The sequence below is a fragment of the Desmodus rotundus genome, chromosome 8 (genome assembly GCF_022682495.2).
Source record: "Desmodus rotundus isolate HL8 chromosome 8, HLdesRot8A.1, whole genome shotgun sequence".
Lineage (NCBI taxonomy): Eukaryota > Metazoa > Chordata > Mammalia > Chiroptera > Phyllostomidae > Desmodus > Desmodus rotundus.
Genome location: NC_071394.1, coordinates 96,855,604 through 96,879,916, shown reverse-complemented (window position 1 = coordinate 96,879,916; position 24,313 = coordinate 96,855,604). Strand labels below are relative to the sequence as shown.

Here is a 24,313-nt window from a genome sequence, read left to right as displayed (position 1 = left end):
GCAGTGCAGCAATGTTGCATCAGTTGATGTTTAAATGACAAATGCCATATCATAATGAAAAAAGTGGCGTTCTCTCTGAGAAGAATAATGCATTACCAGAAAAAAGCAAACAGACTTACACTGATAGGTTGGCAAGGAATGTGGTCAGTTTTGTAATCAGGAAAAAGCTGGCTTCTTGCTCAAGGCCTTTGCCCTTTTTGGCAAGGAGAAACACTAGCTGTGCCACAACTCAATGTGGGAGCTCATCTCCTCTTGTCACATAAGTGGCCTGACAGAATTGCAGTGACTTGTGGATTTAAAAAGATGCCCCACATAGGGCAATATATCAGATGGCAATATTACTCTGAATTACATTTATCTGAATATTCCCCAAGTGGAATAAATATATATCTGAGTAATCTCCATTGAATAAGTAGTTGTCTTGCAAGGGGACTAGCAAAAGTTTCCCCATCAGTCACAGAGTAACAGCTTGATGGGAAAATGCTTAGTGGATCTCAATTAGCACAGAATAAAATGGACAGTTGGGCAATTACATCACTATTTTAAGCCCAAAAGCCTTATTAGGTAAATCAATTTAAATATCCAAATGACTGAGGTAATTATAGCAAAGAATAAGTTGTATGGCTGTGTAGAACTATGTTCAATTTGACTTCTCAGTGAAGGAGTTTCTCCTTCCCTCTCAGTGCTGGGAAATTTACTTATATTACAGACACAATGACATAATACTTAAAGATGTAATTAAATCTAAGATTCTTGGTTGTCTTTATGATAGATCAAAATACTGTAAATGATTAAAGTCAAACTCACTTTCCTTTCTGTTAATAAAACAGAACAAAAATTTAAGCCCCATTCTGCCTACAGATCTCTCTACTCAATGTCCCAAGATGTGTCTTAATTCTATTGGCAGTATCTCACCTAGTTCCAGATCATCACCTCATTCCTGTTCTCAGATTCCAAAGTCTCTCCAACTTTAAAAACATTGCATATTTATTAAAGTGTTCCTAATATTATGCCAGATTATAATAATTGGCAGAAATATACCATTTTAGAGTGAGAGGAACTCTTTAGAGTCAAACACTCTGTTAATAAGATGAGAAAATTAGGCCCCCAAATGACAAGTAAATTGTCCGGATTAAACAGAGAGGTAATGACAGGGCTGCAACTAGAATCTTGATTTTTAGGCCTCTAATTTTCAGGCTACTCAACTATTGGTCTTCATCAACTTCTACTCTTGGAAGTGTCTAAATCACCTCTTTTAATAAACCAGGTGCCATGGGATAGAGTATCAGGTGAGTTTAAGGAAAAAATATGTTAACTCAAGTGAATATCAATGAATAACTGCATTACTCATTTTTCAATAGCTATGAATATTGGGAGTAGGGGTGGGGTGTTTGGGGACTCTCTCACTGCATTTCTTCCTCTTACTCCCGCATTTGTTCAGTTATAATGTAGCTCATTCATGCCGCAGAATTCTATTTGAAGATCCTAGTTTTGTTAAAAACTGGTCCTATTCATTGCATTTCATACATTTATTTGTTCAACAAGTATTTATTGATAATATATCACAATATATTGGCAGGCATTGAGCTAGATGTTGGCCTGATGAACAAAGTGTGTTCTTATCTTGTGTAGTTCAAAAACAATCAATAAACAAAAATTATAATTTTGATAAATATAGAGCCTGGCACATAGCAGGCACAATAAATGTTTAAACTTTTGATAGCATATATAAAGTAAACAATATAAGAAGCATCCTTGAAGTTACTAAAAATACTTATACAACGTGAATTGTTTAATCATATGTTAGTCATAATATTTTGTGCTATCACACTATGGCACTAGGTTACATAAATAATTTGCTCACATGAATATTAAAATGGATAAAATAAATTAAGCCTATCTCATTTGAATCTAACTATGCATCTATTTAGTTCTTAGGTACTAAAAAATCATATTTTATTTTACAGCTATGCATCTATCCATTCCTCAAATATTCACCACACACCTGCTGAGTACTGGGTATTATTCTAGTCATAGGAGATAAATACATTAATGAGCCAAGGTTCCTATCCTCAATGAGTTCACATTTAACTTTATTAATCAAAATTGTCCAAATATACCTAAAAAGAGTGATCTTTTAACTTACTTAACTGAAGGTCAATTAGCATGCATTGATATCAGACATAATATTTTTGCTTAAAGTTGTTACTATCAATGGACAATATATGATCATCAGAAAACTTGAGAGTTTTGACATGCTTGTGACTATCTCTGTCTTCAAGGCCTTAAGGTTCCTCAGTGTCCTACTTTTTATTGTATCAAAATCTCAAAGATTATAATAAGATCCATAAAAGAGCATGCTAGTAAATTGCATTGTAATGTTACGTCCTGGAGCTTTAGACGGTGTCTAAATGCTTTGTATATCAATTGGTTATTGGCACTTTGCATCTGAAAGGTACCTCTATATAGAAGTCTATTGTTTTTCACTCTATGGAAAACTCTTAAATGATAGTTTTTGGTAATTTTACAGAGTGAGGAGTGGTATAAGATCACCTTCCTTATGCACTACCCACAAAAAACAAACTCAACTTCTTCTATGGAGGGATATAGGTCTTTGGGCAATTTAGAGGTTGAGAAGAAAGTCATTTCCCTTTGGACTATGGAGACAATGGTATGGATGTGGTTGTGGGTATAACACACAACTTATCAAAAGAAAAAAAATGGGGCAAAGTAGGAATGATTATATGAGGAAGATGAAAAGTTTATTTAACTCTATCACAGTTTATGACCTTGGAAAATAATGGACAGTATGGTACTTAAGGCTACTCTTTTAAAAATATATATTTTTTATTGATTATTACAGTTGTCCCAATTTTTCCCCCTTTGCCCCCCTCAGCCCCGTAACCCCCTTCTCTCCAGCATTCCTTTCCCCCTTAGTTCATGTCCATGGATTGTGCATATAAGTTCTTTGGCTTCCCCATTTCCTATACTATTCTTAACATCCCACTGTCTATTCTGCACTTACCAAGTATGCTTCTTAATCCCTGTACCTTTCCCCCCATTCTTCCCCTATGCCCTCCCTGCTGAAAACCCTCTAAATGATTTCCATACCTATGATTCTATGCCTGTTCTGCTTGTTTGCTTAGTGTTTTTTTATTCAGTTGTTGATAGTTGTGAATTTGTTGACAATAGTTTTGATCTTCTTTTTCTTAAATAAGTCCCTTTAACAATTCATATAATAAGGGCTTGGTGATGATGAACTCCTTTAGTTTTACCTTATCTTGGAAGCACTTTATCTGCCCTTTCATTCTAAATGATAGCTTTGCTGGATAGAATAATCTAGGTTGTGGGTCCTTCATCACTTTGAATACTTCTTGCCAGTCCCTTCTAGACTGCAAAGTTCCTTTTGAAAAGACAGCTAATAGTCTTATAGAACTCCTTTGTAGGTAACTCTGTGTTTTTCTGTTGCTGCTTTTAAGATTCTCTCCTTACCTTTAATCTTTGGCATTTTAATTATGATGTGTCTTGGTGTGGTCCTCTTTGCGTCCATCTTATTGGGGCTCTCTGTGCTTCCTGGACTTGATGTTTATTTCCTTCACCAAATTAGGGAAGTTTTCTTTCATTATTTTTTCAAATAAGTTTTCAGTTTTTTGCTCTTCCTCTTCTTCTGGTATCCCTATGATTTGGATGTTGGTATGTTTGGAGATGTCTCAGGGGCTTCTTATACTATTGTTGTTTTTTTTAATTCTTGTTTCTTCTTGCTGTTCTGGTTGAATGCTTATTTCTTCCTTATGTTCCAAATTGTTGATGTGAATCCTGGCTTCCTCCCCTTCACTGTTAGTTCTCTGTACATTTTTCTTTATTTCACTTAGTGTAACTTTCACTTCTTCCTTTACGTTGTTGCCGTACTCAATGAATTCTTTGAGCAACCTGATATCAAGATGCTCTACATCCAAGATGCAGAGTTCAAAACTCTGCATCTCATAGCTTGATCTCTGTTTTGTTTAGTTCTTTTTCTGGGGTTTTGTTCTGTTCTTTCATTTGGGCCATATTTCTTTGTCTCCTCAATTTGGCAGCCTCCCTGTGTTTGTTTCTGTGTATTAGGCAGATCTGCTTTGACTTCCTATCTTTGTAGCATGGTCTATTGTAGAAAATGTACCTGTAAATTGTGTGGGGTGGAACCTTAGGTAATCACCAGGGAGGGGCAACCCACTTCACCACTTTGTGGCTCTGTGTGGGGGGGAGGGTTTGGAGATGGAACAGTGCCACTGCCTGGCTTCTGGAGGTTTGCCCGGCAATTGCCCCATTTCCAGTCACTTCACCCATTCCCTGTATGCAACTGGCACCCTCCCAGCTGTTGCTCTGGCGCTGAATCCCAGAGTGGGTTTGTGAATGTTCTAAGACTCTGTAGGCCCTTTAAACACAGTCTCCTGAAAATCCAGCAGTTTCTTTCACTGCCCCAACCCCTACTAGTTTTTACAACTAGAATTTATGGGGATTTACCGTATCTTCTGGTGCTGGAACTCTGGGCTGTGTTGTCTGGCCTGGGGCTGGGATCTCTTGCTCCCAAGGTGTCCCTCCTGATTTTTATCCACCACATGTGAATGTGGAATCACCTATACTGCTGCTGCCTCTCTGTACCATGCAGTATCTTCTCTCCTCTCTGCCCAGCTCGGCATCTCTGCCCCTCCCACCCATTTAGATGAATGTGGCTTCTTTATATCCTTGCAGTTCGATTTTCTGATAGTTCTGGGTGTTATTTGTTTTGAGGTTTAATTGTAATACTCTCTGTGGTTGCATGAGGAGGTGAAGCGTGTCTACCTACACCTCCATCTTGACTGGAAGTCCCCATATTGAGAAGGTATCTTTCATATTACTTTATAGAACCTGTCTTTAGCCAAAAGAATGTGAATATTATTTGGCCAAATAACTACCGGAATTTTAGTACCTTTAGTAAAAGGCAACTAGACCAGCGATTTCCAATCTTCTTCATCTCATGGGACACATAAAATAATTACTGAAATTCTGCAGCACACCAGAAAAATTATTTTTTGTTGTTCTGACATAAAAAATAGGTATAATTTTGATTCATTCACACTGTACAGCTATTGTTGTGTTAGCTGTTGTCATTTTTATATTTAACAACCTAAGGGAAAAGAGGTCAGTACCCTGACTAAATAGTCAGGTATTGCATATTTTAAAAATTCACGGTGCACCAGTGTGCCTCTTGCAGCACACCAATTGAAAATCGCTGAACTAGACTAATAACAGCTACCAATAAGTCATAACAAAAAGAGGAGATCTAAAAATCTATAGTTGTTAAAATCATAGTATTATATCTGTACAGTTTTTATTTTAAAAATCTTTTATTGTTTAATATGCCTGCATAAAGTTTTAAAAGTATTATTCAGTATTTAGAATGATTTTCATCAAAGTCTCAAAAAACAGAATATTAAACATTTTTTTTCTGTTACATTACTCTTGAAATCTTGCTTTCTCTGGCTATAGATTAAATTTGAATTTCATTCTCTAGATTAAATTTAGACTTTTAAAATTGCTTTCTTTTTTGTTTATGTTAAATGAGCTATGTTTGTATTGGTATAGGATAGTGTGTATAGTATTCTTTTCTTTTGCTATAACCTCATTTTAAAAGTTGCATTTCATGTTATAGGTGCTAAGAACACTTAAGCTAGCTCCTAAAAGGTGAGGAGCTCCTTGAGAGAACAAAATCTAATACCTCTTTGTATCCCCAGAGACTAGAACAGTGTCCCTAGTTGGCATAAAACATGTTTACTGTTTTTGTTGGTGATGAGAATGATGAAAGAACAGTTGCTTGCCACATGTCTCACATGTATCATTCGAGGAGGAGTTTAGAAACCTAATGAACTGACAACAGCATCAATTTTCTTCTTGTTCCAACAAGACATAAATTTCCTGATGGTATTCTACAGAAAGCCAGGTAATTGCTAACAACCAGAATGACTGTCTAAAGCTCACTTCTCCCCTCACCCAGAACTGTTGCTTTTTCCTAGAGCAATTAAAGTTGGCTCAGAACCTCATCTTTTAGTTGTGGCTGCATCCATTCAGGCTATCCTCATAGTCACAGGAGACACAACATGGAAGAAATGATGTTCCAATGGGACACATGCCTTTCAGAAGAAATAATAATCCTGTATGCTAGATGTAAATTCCATCATGACCATCACAGCAAGCCTGGCATTCGCTTAGGAAGAGATAAAGGAAGGCCTCCTTTGAATACATGCCATTTTCTTTCAAAAGGCAAAATCCAACCTTCTTTATTCAAAGACTGTCATTTGGTTCAGAATTTCAAAAAGTAACATGTTGCCTATACAAGATTAATATTTTAAACTAATATACCCTTTTGATTTAGAGAAATCTCAATGAAATGATGTTAACTTGTAACCAATAGCTCAAGTAGATATATAATTGATGTTTAAAAAAGTCTTCTGAATGTATAATTGATTTTTAAAAGGTCTTCTAGATGCTGAAGCAGTGTAATATATGGAAAAGCACACTGACAATGGAGCCAGAAAGTCTAGGTTTTAGGTTCCTATCTGGGTTCAGCCACAGACTTGTTGTGTCAACTCTTTGGATTCACATTTCTCATCTTCAGGATGAGAAGAAGGCTTTCTGCAAAATGAATAATCCTTGAGGTTCTTTTGGGTTCTGATGTTGGGATAATTAATAGTATGCCTATAACTAGTTCATTTAGAGTATAATGGAACTTCTGCATATTATATTCTTATTCATTTTCTAATCTTGGGTTACTATTTCCTTTTCATACTCAGCTGCTAATTGGGTGACAGAATGAAAGGCACTTTTATCTGGGGGGGGAAAAAACCAACTGTAAATTAAAAGTCTCAAAAAGAAAAACCAACTTAAAACAATCCTCCCTCTCCCTTTTAAAAGGTAACTGGCTTCTAATACCTGAAAAAGAGCCTAACCTGTCTAACCACTTTCTAGGGATCAACCAAACACTTTTCCAATTACCATACTTTTGAACCAAAGACGTCCCACCTAAACTATGTTAACTTGTCTTTGCATGCAACATCTGAAATTCACCAGTAATTTGGTTTCTAGCTTAATAAAATACCATGAGCTATATTATCAACTGACCCATATTTATGTTGTGGGAAATCCTAAACCTCTAAAACATGTATCTTCTTCATTGTTCAGATATCAATTAAGTTTTCAAGATCAGTTATATGGAGATTCCCTAGGTAACATGTCCCATCACTGGTGAACCACACTAGGAATTTGCAAAGATCCTAAAGCAAGCTTAGAGCCACAAAATTACATGCAGGTTTAGTTTAGGTAAAATAAACAATTTACTGGTTTTGTGATTGAGATCACAGACTCACAAAACTTAATTAGGGAGATTAACACATTCAGATTCTTATTTTTTTCATATAAGGAAATAGGTTCCAGAGAAATTAAATTGTTTGTTCAAGGTATTACCAAGATAATTAGTAGTAGACATTGAGCTAGAAATCAGGTTTATTGACTTCCAGTCCAAAGCTCCAAACTGTGCTTTATCTCATTAAAATGATGCAACAAAATGTTCAAATACATTGTTCTGATCAGTTATTCTTAATGCCAACAATCATCTTAGAAGTCTCAGCATGAAAGTATTTGTACTATATGATTCACTTAATGTGGATGAATCACCCATGAGAATGCCAGAGTTCATCACAGAATTTAGAGACAGTGCTTTCTACAGAGAGAGTGCTCAATAACAACTTAGTATTTAAAATTTGGTAATATCTGAACAACCAATTTAGGAACTCATTTTGCTAACAACTGTCCTTTTGCCTCATTCATAGATTCTTCATGAGTCATCCTGATATTCTGGAATTCTTTTCTATTGACATGGTTCCTTGCTCTTATGCAAATAATAAAATTGCTATGTGAAAATTTACACTGAGGTAATAATACACTAATTTTTGAAAAGTACTTTAGAGCAGTACAGTGTTTTATCTCATCTGAAATTCACAATGACACTGAAAAGTGATTCAAAGCAAAGCAAAAATAAATAAATAAAAGCATATATTGAGTAGGGCTTCAATGTGGAACCTGGTAATGCTTTTTGGCCATGAAGTTATACTTTATTTCGTATCAAATCTCTAATTGTTATTATGAGTAAGATGGGTCTACTTCTGCTAACAACTATGAACTTTTAAAATTCAGACTTGCTTTGAAGATTTCATGCTCTACTTGTATACTATTTCTTCATGAAGCATTTATGTTCATGAAACATACTTAACAGCAATACAGGTATTAGTTGATGGCATTATTATTATTACTTTGATTAAATGTCATGTGAGATATAAATTTTGTTGACAAGAATTCATATTATAATTTTGAGACCCTACTCTGTTTCAGGCACTGATTTACTTAAATCATCTTAAATTCTCACAACTACTCTTTTAGATGTCAAAACAAGGTTTTGAAGGATAAAGTGATATGCCCAAACTAAAAATGCTTGTAAGTGACAGAGCTGGAATTCAAATGTGGGTCTGACTGACTCTTTATACCATATTTCCTAAAGACAAATAGACAAAGCTTTACAGCAAAAACCATTACCAGATGATTTTTGAAAGACACTAAAGTTTTTCCTAGTGTTTGTACCTCTTATCCTCAAAGAAAACATTTTTATTTTCCTTAATGGACAGAACACACTGCTACTTTTCTATATGAAAAGGTTTTAAAAAAAAATTTTTTAAATAACCTTTTGTTATTACAGAACCAATCCATGTTCATTTTTGAAAATTAAAAAGATATAGACTGGTAAAAATAAAATCATTATATTTCTATACTCAGAGATTATTAACATTGAACTCAGTTTTTATCTAACTAGATCTTTTTCTGGGCATATGTATGATCATAAGTATATACATAATATATACACATACATGCATATTCATACAGTATTTGGATTGTTTAATAAAAAGGAAATAATGGTACTTACTGGTGGGTAACCTGATTTTTTTTAAAAAGTCAATAATTTCCATCTTTGCATTTTTGTAAATTTGCATTTCAAACAATACCTAGTCCATATTTAAATTTCCCTAGTCAACCCAAAATGTTCTTTGCAGCTGGTTTGTTCCAAACCTGACTCTAATCCAGGATGATGAGATGCATTTGGTTATACAGGGCCCGGCAGATGTAAGACCTGCTTGAGTGTGGTTGGTAGGGTAATAATACGGGTGTAATAATTTATAGTTTTAATTTGAATATTTCACCTAAAATGTCATATGGTGTGCTTGAGTGTGATATCATTATGTCATAGAATTACATGCTTATGACTTTGTAATTTAAAAAAAAGGGGCATTATTTGTGCCAGACCCCTGTATATATATCCCTTAAGTCTTTTTAAATCTAGCACAGCCATCATTCCATACCCCCAGCCTCCCTTAATTTTAAGGCCACTGACTAATTAAAGAGATTAGGCCAGTTATCATGTAGAATGTCTTGCCCTCTGGATTTGCTTGGTTGTTTTCTTGTGGTATCATTTAGCTTGCTCTTCTATCCCTGTTTCCTATAAACTGCGTATTATATCTAAGGATTTATTAATTGAAGTTAAACATATTTTTCCATGAACTACTTGTTTTATTTTTATTTTTTACTTTTTAATTGAATTTATTGGGGTGGCATTGATTAATAAAATTATATAAGTTTCAGGTGTACAATTCCATAATACATCATCTGCAAATTGTATTGTGTATTCACTATCCCAAGTCAAGTCTTCTTCCATCACCATTTGTCCTCCTTACCCTCTTCTACCTCCCTCCCGCTCCCTTTCACTCTGGTAATCACCATACCATTGTCTGTGCCCATGAGTTTGTTTTCTGCTTAATCCCTTCACCGTTTTCACTCAGCCTGCAACCACCTTTCCCTCTGACAGCTGCCAGTCTGTTCTCTACCTATGAGCCTGTCTTTATTTTGTTTGTTAAATGATTTTGACTTGAATGCAACATAGGTGATGCTCTATATTTCCTACTCCATAATATGAGAGACACAGAATGTGACTGACCATTAGTGATGCTAAGATTGATTACTAATCCAGAATGATGATAGTCAGATTGCTCCACCGCAGGGTTATTTTTTTCTTCTTGCAACTAGAAAGTAATCTATGTGTTGTTACTTTGGCATTATAGAGATGTTTAATTTCGTCAATCATTCACCTAACGGTTTTTATAAAAAAATTTATTATTTCTTGACTGGGGATCAAACCCACAAACCTTGGTGTATTGGGAAGATATTCTAACTGAACTACCCAGCCAGGGCTTCACCTAGAGGTTTGAACACACTTAATAATCTTCTCTTGAACTAATATCCTGAATTTCTGAAATAAAGTCTTCTAATTCTACTACTCTTTCAACCTTTATTAGCTGGCATTTTTCTACAAAGTAGGGCCTTCCTTTGGGAACTAAAGCTATGTGAATACCCTGAAATATAGTTCCTACTGAGAATGAAGATTAAATGTATAAGTTTTTCTCTGTTATCAAAAAGGTAGATATCTTCAATACCAAACTTTCTTCGTTAGTCATATCTGTTTCTTTTATTTATTGAAATACTCACATACCTAACTTTCTCTCTTTTTTTCAATTATTATTAGAGAATTTTATTCAATTTCACTTCCTTCTGTTATCCTTGGTCCTATGACAGTACAAACCAGGACATCTATCCCCTGGTTCTTCAGGTATCTAATCCCTTTTCTTTTTATTGCACATACAAAACCACTTGTCAACTCCTAATAATGTAACTAAGGCTCACCTAACAATTTCTACTAACACCAATTTTCAGTTTTTAGAAGTGGTTATTCCTAAAGCAGACGGGATAAGTAGAATACAAACTTAACTGGTTCTTCCAAAGTTGTGTGTGTCAGCATAGCTTTAGGAGGAGAGTCTAAGAGACTAACTAAACCACATTCCAACCACCTAGTTTCTTTACAGTCCAGGGGTGCTTTTCTTTAGGTATACTAAGCTCTAGGAAGTAAGATGTTATGTTTTTATATTTATAAATATGAGCTCCGTTTTAATAAAGTTTTTATTGTAAACACTCAGAAACATCTTACTGAACACAAAGGGAAGACAGGAAGACTAAAAACATGGTGAGAAGAAATAACTTTTTCAGTTCTAAAATATGTGCCCCCCAATAAAAATAAAAGTAAAATGGATTCTTAAGTAAGTCTCCCTTCTACTTATGTTTTTATTTATCTATTGCACACAGTCTGATAACAGCTCAAAATGCCTAAAGTCATTCTGGGCAAGTTGACAAGTATCCTACACATTGAAATGAGAAGTAGGAAGAAGGCCAGATTGCCTAATTGTTACTTGGGAATCTGAGGAGGTGGACAAGCCAAAATCTTTATGGGGATCCAAAGAGCACAACTTCTTCCTTAGGCAGCAGGAGAAAACAATGGGCCAGATTCTCATTCTGTGTAATTTTATAGGATTCCATTGTTTCTTTCATGTACTGCCTGAAGGGGAAATGTATTGTTATCTATGGGAGAGCTTCCATAAGAGAGTTACAGAGGATGAGAACATAGCCTCTGGGAGATTAATGAATGATATGGCATTCAGTTTAGTATGGAACTTTCAGATAAACATTTTGGGAACCCTGTACCTAAAAGACCTATGCATTAAGGTCAGAAAGTTTTAGTGGCCAAGAGGTTATGAGACAAGCAATATCCCAAACTGATTAAAGAGGCTTTGATAAGAGCATTTGGAGTGGGCACTGTGAAAGGGTACGGTATTCACAGAAATGTGAAGATGAAATTGCCATATGAAGTCTTAAAGAACATTTAACCTAACCCCTTCTTCATTTGCAGATGGGAAATCAAGGCAGAAAGAAGTTAAGTGACTGGCCCAAGCCCTTGCCCAAGATAATATAGAGTTAATGACAAAGTCAAAGTTAGTCTGTCTCTAGTTCCACGAAAATAGTATTTTTTCAACTGGGTCTCCTTATTATGCAGAAGGGGTATCTATAAATATATATTCTCAGGAAGTTCCAGAAAAAAGCTTAGTAAAAAGCTTTTTACAACTTTATTGAAGTATATTTTACATATTGTAAAGTTCATTTCAAGTACACAATTCAATGAATTTTAGTAAATTTACTGAGTTTTGCAACTATCAGTATAAATCAGTTTTAGAACATTTTCATCACTCAAGAATATCTCTCCCACTGATTTATAACAATTCCAGTTCCCCACCCCCCACCCCCAATCCCAAGAAACCACTAATTTGCTTTTACTGGACATTTCGTACAAATGAAATCATACAATATATGGTCTCTTGTATCTGGACTTTCTTTACTTGGCATGAATCAGTAAATTCCTTTTCATTGCTGTATAATCTAGGCTAAGCTATGTATGACTATATCATATTTTGTCCATCTATTCAATAGATGGACATTTAAATTATTTACAATTTTTGGTAAAAAGTTTTAAATTCTATATTTTCAATTTCTTTCATTTTGATGATATAAAAATCGCAAAATTTTGTATCTTAGACTATCTGGATATCCAGATGATTTTGTAACTGAACACTAACAGGAATGTTCAATGCCATAGTTTGTATTTATGATTTCATTGGTGCCCAGTATCACTACTATAGTTGTTCAGGATTAATGATAGAAGGACAAAGGTACACTTTTAATATGTAAATGATTCATTTGAATTAGGAAAAAGCCAAATGAGATTAAGTAATGCTATAGGGAGGACTATTTCACAGAGGAGTTTGACAAGAGGAAAGTCAAGGGAGAATTTAATCATATCTATGGCATTGAGTAGCACAGGGTGTAAAACCTCAAAAAGTTACAGGGTGTGTAACTTGTGTTATAGTGGTCATTTCTATTTTGAATTGTTTATTTGAATGTTAAGGGTTTTGCAACTTGTTTTGGTTGTAAATAAGAGCTATAAGCATAAAAAGCTTATAGCTAGTTTTGCACATATTTGTTACATTATAATAAAAATTATGTGAACACTGAGAATCATAAGAAATTTTTCCCTTAAAAGTTGTCTGTGCTTTATTCAAGTAATACTAAGATCTAGCTATATAAAGCAACAGAACTACACTTACAGGTGTTCATTTTACAAGTAAAGAAAAAAGAGGTGACATGACTTGTGCAAAATTATATAACCAGCTAGTGAAAGAGCTGGGTCTAAAACACAGGCCCTTCACTGCCATGGCTACAATACATTTATTCCAAGTTGTAGATTGTTAATCTCACTGAACCTTTGGTCATTTATAAGTAAGACATTTCTACCAAAGACTGAATAATGATTACAATCCAAGCCTTTAACTTAAGATCTAAGTTCTGGTATTCACTTAGTTGGTGTGGGAAAGAATAAAAAGATGTTTTTAGCTAAATTCAAGAGTCAAGAGGCAGAATTGTAGAAGTGGAAAGAAGTGGCAGACCAGGGTTCAATCTTTAGTTCTGCCACTAATCCACTTATGAACTGAAGCAAGTCATAATGGTCTTAATACCCCATTTTTAAAGTGGAGATAAGGAAAGAAGAGTAGATGACTTCTAACATTTTCTTTTAGCTCTTCTTTTCAATGAATTTTAAATGTTAAGGACTCATCTATTACAAACTGTTGTCCCTAATCAGAATCACGTCTAACCTCTGCATTGGCTAACAATATTATTGCTATAATCTGCCCACATGCCCACCCACTCACCTACCTTATTGTTCACTATTTCCTAACAGGTAACTTAAGTTCTATTCAAAAGGATATATCTACTCACTCTTGTGTATCTGTGGTATATAGTAGGAGCTTAATAAATGTTGAGTGGATACCTTACTGTGTAAATGAATGTGTATAATCCTATTTTCTGTCATCCACCAAGACTTGTTTCTGGCTTCTGATCTTATTTATGCTGTAACACTTCATATATTTTTCTTGATTAGTGCAAAGTAAATGGTCTTTGAATGCCAATTCAATAGTTTTTACCCCAATATCTCATTGTACATTTACACCTAAGTTGTTTCTTACATATTTCTCCAGATATACTGTTAAGTCTTTTGAAAACAGGAGGGACATGCCTTTTGCTTCATTTATTTATTCTTAGTATAGCCTTAGGTATTTAATACTTGATCAATGGTCAATTCTAAACAGATGGTATATTGTCTTTTCAAAGGCCTTCAGGAAGGTACCCTACCCCAAACTTAAATGTCCACAAGAAGCTCAGCCTCCTTGTTTTATTTCCAGAAGAGGTTTTAAGAAAGGTGGTTATCATCCTTTGCATATGCCCTACATAAACTTAAAGACCTTCATTCAAATACAATATTCCTCTTCCATTCTGTTTCCAGTTGAAGAATTGGTTTCTCACAATTAGTTCTTTAGACCTGACACCATTTTTTGGTACTTGAAAGTTCTAACATTATTACTTCTTTGAATTGTACAGAGAGAGTCTTAGACTGTGAAGGAGTACAGAGTTCTCATCAAGGCTCTACTACTTCCTAATGTCTTTGGGTAAGTCACTGCATTTTTGGGCTTTTGTTTTCCCATATGTAAAATGAGAAGTAATATCTGTCCTTCATTACAGAGATATTATTTATATAGTAAATATGTTACTATATAAAAGAACTATACACATTTTAAAGCTCCATGCAAATATAAAATATTATTTTCTAATTGCTACCAGAACACTAAAAGCATTCTCCTTAAAATTATAATGTAAGAATTTCACTAAATAAACATTCAAAAATACATGTGTGTAAAAACCTTGAAAGGAACTATGCTATAGTGGTAACATTAGTTATTTTTGTTTTGGTTTTTAAATTTGTTTATTATTTATTTATTTTTAGAGAGGGGAAGGGAAGGAGAGAGGGAGAGAAATATCAATGTGTGGGTTGCCTCTTGCACACCCCTACTAGGGGACCTGGCCTACAACCCAGGCATGTGCCCCGACTGGATTCGAACCAGCAACCCTTTGGTTCGCAGGCGGGCACTAATCCACTGAGCAACACCACCGGGGCACATTAGTTATTTTTGGATGATGAGATTATGAGCGATTATTTTCTGCTTTTCATTTTTTTCTGAATCTTTTTTCAGTAGTAGCTATTACTTTTAGATTCTAAAGTTACTTTAAATTAAATAAAGACACTGTGCAAAAATTGAGTATTGAAAATAGCAGCTATCTAATCTGGAGGATTCTTTAAAAGAGAATCTCAACATCAAATTCCTAACAACAAACCCTTTATATCAATCTGAAACTACAAGTGAGTGGATGAAGCTACCTTGAAAAAAATAAACAGTAATTTCTATTACTCCCAATTTGTAGTATGATCGGCCCATTAATCTGATGGATCTGGATTAGGCTAGTGTGATGGCAGTTTCTACCATTTATGTCCTTACTCATAAATAAAGACTAAGATTTGGGAACATACAAAATGAAGGCGAGAAAAATTAGAAATAAACTTAGAGCAAATAAAGATCTTAAACTCTAAAGATAAGATTAAAATTTCTGAGTTGATTATTAAGGTCAATTGGAGAGATGTTTAGCTAAGCTTTTCAAAGAAGAGGAAAGTTATCAAAAACTATTATCTTCCATCTTTTTTTTTTCTCTGAAGTGTTTCTACTAGATATCAGCATCATTTGTCCTCAGAGAGAACCAAGATGTGAAAGACTCACAACATGGAAAACCTCAGACAGGAAGCTTAACGTTAGTATTGCATGAAAGAGACCACAAACTCTTGACCTGTCTATTCCCACTCCCTAAGAGCAACCAGCATTATTCTGGTGGATCTTGTGATATTCAGAATGTATTCACAAATCAATTTCCAGCTCAGCTTTTATCTTAATTTACTGAGAATTCTGATCAGTAGTAGCCTTTCGGTTTCACCATGTCTCAGCCTAAATATCATTTTCCCTCTTTAATATGTTCTCATCATTCCCACTCCTTACCCCTCCTGACTAGTGTCTCTGAGGGATCAAATGAGATGACCACACACTTTCCTACCCAAACTGGGACACCTTTACAAGTCAAAGCGGAAATATTAAAAATTACACTCAGACAACTGGCAAAAACTGAGGCTTTAACAGGCAACCAGGACATATAATTAAGCAAATTGAAGAGATTTAAAATTAAGCAAAGTGAGGAGATTTAAGAGAGAAGTGATGTGTCTTTATGTCTTGGTTCCTGACAACTAGAAGCTAGGTCAATGCTGCCATAGTTTTTTTTCATATTGTCTTCAACTTCTAATGGTTGTTAGCTCATGAATGTAGGAATCATATTAATACTTGTATTGGAAATCTATAATTAAATGTATGTGGTAAATCAAATTTTCTTTGTTTTTCTTCTTTTTTTAATGTTAAAGGTTCACACGGGGCAGTTGTTTTGCAAAGGAGGGTGAGAATTGCAAAGGTTTTGCCCCAGGCTGTGTTGCATTAAGAATTATTGCATCTGCCCTGGCTGGTATGGCTCAGCGGGTTGAGCGCCAGCCTGAAAACAGAAAGGTTGCCGGTTCGATTCCCTGTCAGGGCACATGCCTGGGTTGTGGGCCAGATCCCCAGTTAGGGGTGTGCAAGAGGCAACTGATTGCTGTTTCTCACACACATCAATGTTTCTCAGGCACGTTGATATCTCTCTTCTTTCTTCCTCCCTCCCCCTCTCTAAAAAAGTAAATAAAATCTTAAAGAATTATTGCATCTGGTCACTTTCCAAGCAACCAGGTGTGAAGTAAGTAATGGATTACAACTCTCATTTTAATATCTTTCAATATAAAAAACAATAACAATAGTCAATATATTTATTTCAAGGCTTCCAAGAGGTGAGACACATTAGCCACATAGAAACCACTCTAGAAAAGCTAGAGAAAGCAATGAGCCTATTAAAATAATGTTTACAATGATCTAAAAAGCTTATTTTAATGAAGGTGGTAAAATAAAGATTGACTTGATGGTTGCAAATAACCAAAACACCCAAAGTAGCAAACACCAGAATAATTCAATTCAGTAAACTCTTAACACTTGGAAAAATCTTAATCATATGACAGCTATTGAAATTATTGTATTTGGGGGTTATTGCTAGGATTGCTAAGGTCCCATAAACATTGATGATACCAGTCCTAATATATTCTTTGGAGAGTATACAGAGCTCTAATAGAGACTAAAAGACATCTCAATATCAAATTCCTAACAACAAACCCTTTATATCAATCTGAAACTACAAGTGAATGGATGAAGCTACCTTGAAAAGAAACAAACAGTAATTTCTATTACTCCCAATTTGTAGTATGATCAGCCCATTAATCTGGTGGATCTGGATTAGGCTAGTGTGACGACCGTTCCTACCATTTATGTCCTTATTCATAAATAAGACTAAGATTTGGGAACACACAAAGGAAGGTGAAAAAAATTAGAAATAAACTTAGAGCAAATAAGGGTCTTAAACTGTAAAGAGCTATATGGTAGGGTGACAGAGATGAAAGTAGATTAAATGAACAGATAGGACAGAAGGATCTGTTGGAAGAATTCAGGATAGGGCAACTTTTATCACAAAATGTAAAATAAACAGTAACATTGTAGTATTTTAAAGTGATTTGACTTTGGGTGGTGAATACACAATGCAATTTTATTAACCAATGTCATCCCAATAAATTTAATAAAATTAAAAAATAAAGTTTACAAAGTTATCTTAACATGTATTATTTATTTAATCTTGAGAGGGAGGAACTATTTCCATTTTATTGAAAACTGAGGCTCAGGGAAACTATGTGACATGGCCAAGATCATTTGAACAGGAAGTAAAATCTGAACCTGAAGATGTAACACAAATCAACAAACATGCTGAGAGAACCCAGTCAAAAAACCCTGCTGTCACAAGACACTGTGGGAAACACAGAGAAGTGTAAGCCTCCCCTTAAGGGATTTATATCTTGTTGGAAAACAAGATGCAAAGAGGTGAAAAGTAATGACTCGTGATTTGAATAAGAATTCCAGCCAACCTATAAAAGACATGTCACAAGGTAGTACCTGGTTAATTGCCAAATACATGAAAAATGACTAAGTTTCAAAGAACTCTGAAAAGCATGTCAAAATGGGATGATATGGGAACAGCTCCATGCAAGAAACAGGGTTTCAGCCAGGGTTTATATAATGAGCAAGATACAGAGACTATAAGGGCATGGCCTCAGAAAAGACTGACCGTGTATCCACATCACTGTCATATCTATGTCACAGAACCTCAATAACTATTACTGTATGAATAAAGACCATTGTCTGGCTGACTGATGAACTGATAATTGATTGAATAAAAGAACACATGGAGAAGAAGTATGGAGCATTTGAGCAAGGGGAATGGGCATAACTATGTCTGGGGGATGGTAGGTACAAACAAGTTATTGTGCTTTACAGTAGTCTAGTAAGTGACTTAACCAAGATTAGTTATATAGCTACTGAAGTGTCAATTTAGGTCCCCTGACTTGCAGTGAGGTATAGAACTTAGGTATCCTGACTTTCCAGTGAAAACAGAAAAAATATTAGCTTTAAATACGACATACTTAAGCTAGTATCCCATCATCACCACAGAGCAGGAATACACTGAATCCTGATTGTCTTCTATCCAAATGGAATAATCTGGAGCCTGTCAATGTTTGAACCTCTTCCCACTCCTTTTCTCCATCTAAATTAGTAACTATGCTTTTTCCCACCTCAGAGCTTCCACACTTTACTTCCTCTGTCTGTAACGTCATTCTTTTCACAGCTCCCTTAAACTAGCTCCTATTCTCTCTTAGATTTGTCAGCATAAAAATCACTTCCCCAAACCCTCAGACTAGGTTAAATTACCCTGTTAACACTATGTACAACTTAAATTAGCCTTCTGCCCCCTCACAGTACTCATCTTATTTATTACTTGTTCATCACTGCTTTCCCCCTACATTATAAACTCAATGAAGCCATGGTCCCTGCAAGTATGCCCACACTAGCACAAAGAACACTGAGTAAAGCCTTAGAAGACTTGAGTTTTAGTCTTGGTTGATTTTATTGATTTGATTTGCTGTGTTACTTGGCAAGATATTTAAATTCTCTAGGCTTTCTTTGTAAAAGAAGAGGGGTTGAATTTGACCAGGGTTTCTTAAACTTCACTAATGTATAGATCCCTTTTAAAGAAAAAAAAAATCTTATACACCTGCCAAGGTTATGTCCCTCAGACTGCTCAGGGATCCTGTAACCCCAGGTTGAGAAAACCAATATAAGAAACCACTAAAATGTCCTTGCATTGTGAAATTTGGGCTCTGTCATGAACTTTTAGATTATTATTGATATAAAACACATTATTTTTAAATTCTAGAACTCTCAAATCCTAAGAGTATATTTGTGGATCCCAGTTTGAGAAACAGATGGTCTCTTCCAGGCCTAAAATTCCATCATCCTAAGAAGATGGATATTTATTTTCCAGAATACTTCTAATGAATCATATTATACACATGGGCTCATTAAACTGAGATTTGGGAGAGAATACAAGGAATTCCATAGCATCACAACATCCAGAAAAATTATTTCATATGAAGAGAGATATTCTCTGGTACCAATTTTAGCAACAAGATGAAAAGCATTTGACCTTAAGTCAATGTATGTGGTAATGAGAGGCTGATAGAAAGCATTGCTTGGGCTCAAATGAAGTAATTATTTTGATTATACAGGAGAAGTATGTGAGAACAGGAATTAAAAAGTGAGAGAGGAATAATAAAAAGGCAAAGAGCAAAGAGCCCAGTTAAAAAATGGGCAAAGGACTTGAATAGACATTTGTCCAAGGACACAGAGGTGTTCAATAAGCCCATGGAAAGATGCTCAACATCATGAGTTATTAGAAAAATCAAATCAAAGCCACAATGAGACACCACTTCACACCTACTAGGATGGCTATACTATGTATCATCCCACTTACATGAAATAACCAGAATAGTCAAATTCATAGACACAGAAAGTAGAACAGAGATAACCACAGGGTAGGTGATAGGGAGTTGTTTAATGGGCACAGAGTTCTTGTTTGGGGTGATGAAAGGGTTTTGGATACAGACAGGGCTGATGGTTGCACAGCATTTTGAATGTAATTAATGTCACTGAATGCTTAAAAGTAGTTAAAATGGCAAATTTCATGTTACATATATTTTCCCACAATAAAAAAAATAGAGAAGATACAGCTTGTTTTTTTTTTTACTGGTTGGGCATCTCAATTGCTAAGCTGTTAATAATCTAATAAAGGTATAAAATATATAACACATTGTTTTACTAGGCAAATCTGTTCTACAATAAGAAGTCTGAAGAATTAAGAGTAATAAGTCAATGACTAATCACGTACTCTGCTTATTTGGGAATTATGGAGGTCCCCGTAACTGGTTCATACCTATCAAGCAGCACAACTCTAATTCCATGGCTCAAGTTAATTATTAATCATCCTTAGTGATGAATGTTAAAGGCCTAAAGGATCAATGAAAACAGTTAAGTTACAAATCCAAATACTCTGATTTCTTATTATTTTTATCCGCTTCTAGTGGAGAGGATAATAAGTGATTAAATGACCATCAGACTCAAGAACAGAAAAGTTAGAGCACGGTTGTTCTACATAGTAGATTCTAAGAGCAGAACTTAATACGATTTCTTCCCATTTTTACCTTACAGCACACAGGCTTTGCAAGGGAGACGGAACTTTGCCAATGTCATTTAGATACTAAAGATTTGTTTTTATTTGTTTAACTTGTTTGCATTGTTTCTCAATTTAATGAGTGATTCTAACAGAAACAAATGGCATTTGTGGCTGAAAAACCTTGGAATTTTAACACCTCTTTTGAGATGTGAATATATGTTTCAAAGGACTTTGCCAGTTAAAGGTGAGATCATATGGTATTTGTCCCTCACCGTCTGGCTTATTTCACTTAACATAATGCTCTCCAGTTCCATCCATGCTGTTGCAAAGGGTATAAGCTCCTTCTTTAACTGGAACATAATAAATAGAAGAAAAAAGGAAACAAAATATAACCAGAGACAATGAAGTTAAGAACAATCTAACAATGGGCAGGGGGGGGTGGGGAGGGGACAGTGAGGAGAGGGGATTACAGGAACTACTATACAGGACACATGGACAAAATCAAGGGGGAGGATGGAGGTGGGGGAGGGAGGGGGGTTCAGCTGGGGTGGGGTGGAGGGATGGGGAGAAAAGGCACACAACTGTAATTGAATAACAATAAAAAATTAAAATTAAAAAAAAAGTAAAAACCAAAAAGGACTTTGCCAAAGGTAACGCACGTGTACTGTGGAACAATGATTCCCTCCTACCTCTTCAGACTTTGGGTCTCAGCCCTTTTTCTTTTTCTTTTTTTAAAATTTTTATTGTTATTCAATTACAGTTGTCTGCATTTTCTCCCCATCCTTCCACCCCACCCCAGCCCTTTTTCAACAGGGCCAAAAAAGCATTTATGCCAGGTGTCACCTTACATTCTCTGCTGTGGTCTTCATTTGCTTTTGATTTGGGCTCCTGACTCTCTTTAAAAAACACTGCCAGGTTAAGTCGAAAGAGACAATGTCTTTAGTTTTTCTCAAGCTGCTTGGAATTAAACCCCTGACTGGAGAAATGTGACATCTATTCATAATAAATATTCTGTTCTCCAGGCTTTTCTTTACTGGACTTCTTACCAAATGCCCAGAGGCCAGGCTCTCAAATTATCTGAATATAAACAAAATGCTTGTTTCCTGACTGAGACCTCATTTGCCAAGATTCCACTCAGACTACTGATTTATAGGTGGTTCTAACTTTCTAAGTGCAGAAGGATCGTAACAGAGTTGTGACACAGCCTACAGTCAGGCAAACAGAACAGCTGAAATAAAATCAACAGCAACCCAAAGAGGAAGAAGCAAATTGGTTTAAAACATCCTGCTTCCTTCTCTTTTACCATTCAATTCTTCTCACCCTACCCCTCATATTTTAAATTATAAATAATCTCCTCAACATAACTAGTACAGGTGGGACAAAAGTAAGTTTACAGCTGTGAGTGCGTGAAACAGAGTTTATTTTTATATTATTATTTATTACTGTATTATTTTCCATATGAACAACTGTTAACAAACTTTTGCCCCACTCTGTTTGTATATCATAGTAAATTAGTCACTTTTAAAATAATTCTGTGAGAATGTATATTCTGAAAATATTGACAAATACTTAAAATTGAACAAACTTTTAAGGGGGAAATTTAAAAAAATCAATCACCTTCCTTCCAGTTCACATTTTCACAGAATGGCTGATTCCATAACTAACTTGCATCTAACTTGACTCAAAACCCAGGAAAACTGTGCAGCTTCCACTGAACATTCAGCTTTTGGATCTTGATTGTCCCGCCTATTATTTTACTTTCTACCCAACAATCCAACAGCCACATGTATCCCATGTAAACACATACTCTCTCTCCCTCAGGGAAAGCGAAGACCAACAACCACCTGCAAGGCCGAAGCCTGGTAACAAAAAAGAAACACAGACGTCATCCTGACGGCCGGATCACTGAGGATAAAGTCAGCTAACAGTAAAATGTCAACTTGGGCTCTAACTTCTCATCAGCAAGATAGTGACCCCCCAAATAGCAAGAGTAAAATTGATAATATTCTGGAAAGTAGTATAGAGTATACAAAAACATGTATTTGGAAAAATATTCCTTCAGTTAATTTTCCCACTTAAGAACACTAGCCAGAGATGTCTCTGTTGATTTCGTTACAGCTGTAACTTTTCCACTGTATGAAGCATTGAAGTTACAAATTGGGTTGCTGTCTGAGTGGTCTGGAAAAATTATATTCTGTATCACTGGACTGCTGTAAATTTAAATCTATTTCCTCTAGTTCTCAGCTCATTTTGGCAGAGTACTTCTAACTAAAAGTGTAATAAACTATATTGTCATTCTGCAGGATTTTTACAACTCCATCTACCACATTTGGGGGTGTGGGGGAGGTAGCAAGAACCCATAAGGAAGTAAATGGTATTATGGTGACATTTTGTAACCTTTAGCTAGCCCAGAGACAACTGAAATCATGTGTTTAAGATGGGAAGTGTTACTAAATTTGGAATGACTTCTTGTGGCTTTTTTTCTTACACCAGTATCACTAAAGTTGTTCATAAATAGTTTTCTAGCATTTTTTTTCTAAATCATTTTTCCTCCAAAATATAAAACACAATTTCTTTTTTTTTGTAAAGGAAATATTCTTGGTAATATTAGAATTAACAATAGATGGGAAATTAGAATACTATAATTAGTTTTTAAGTTACTACAAAAGATATTTTTGAAAAATCCTAAGATTACCATTAAATGTCCATTAATTTCCCAAGTTTAGTTCCCCTTTTATAAAAAAAAAATCAACATTGTAACCAATTAAAAAACAATTACAATGATTTTTTAAAAAGCAAGGCCTACATGAAAAGTGACTAACAACACAATTGACATGTCCCTGAATTGTCATGGAAAAGACTGAGGGGAGAGATCAGAGAAGAATGGGAAGAGCGCTGTTTGAAGCCTCTTTTTAGTGACATTTTATTTTGCAGTTCAACTTTCATTCGTTTAATATTTATTGAGTAGTTGTGATGTATTAGGCATTATGCTGGATGCCAAGGACACATCAGAGAATAAGATATAGTCCTTGCTTTCAAGAAAGTTTGCAGTTAGTAATATCTTCAGACATTTTACTAGTTTTTAACAAGGGAGGAAAGGGATACATCAAGAAACTTTGTCTTGTAGACTTAAATTCTAAAAGCTTCCTTTATATCTCCAATTTTAGTTATTCTTATAAGCTCTTTTGATATATAAAGCTGTATGATTGTCATAACCTGTGAATGCTTAGAAAATTAAGTATTGGAAGGGTCCTTAAAGATCAATTTGTCTAACCTAACCTAATTCATCTAATGTATGTGAAAACTGAGACTGGAAGAGGGAAAGTGATTTAAGGTCACTTACCTGCCATGTCTTTATTTTTATGAGCTTTCTCCCAAGTAAGATATAACGTTGGAGGTATCATTTTAACTAGTGCTTTTATAAACCTATGCTTGACTGACATCTTTCTCATTTATCTTCCCTCAATCTCTGCTTGGGACAGCCATCTCATTAACTTCATTACCCTTTCTTCCAAGCTTAGTGGAAGCAGTCTTTCTGTAGAGGGTCTGTCTCTTTTTTTAATTTCTAAACTGAGACCTCACCCCTATAATATTTCCTCCTTTGCCACTGACTTGCACTCTTCCCTATTTTATTTGACTCAACGCTCCAGTAAAACTGTCCCATTCACTGGCAAAGTTATCAGTGTTTTAAAGG

General features: G+C 35.1%; 1 protein-coding gene across 3 annotated transcripts in view; it reads right to left on the bottom strand.

Annotated features, from left to right (window-relative positions):
* Window positions 1–24,313, bottom strand: part of PPARG (peroxisome proliferator activated receptor gamma) — a 142,353-nt gene that overhangs the window by 77,905 nt on the left and 40,135 nt on the right. The gene's annotated exons all lie outside the window — the stretch shown is intronic.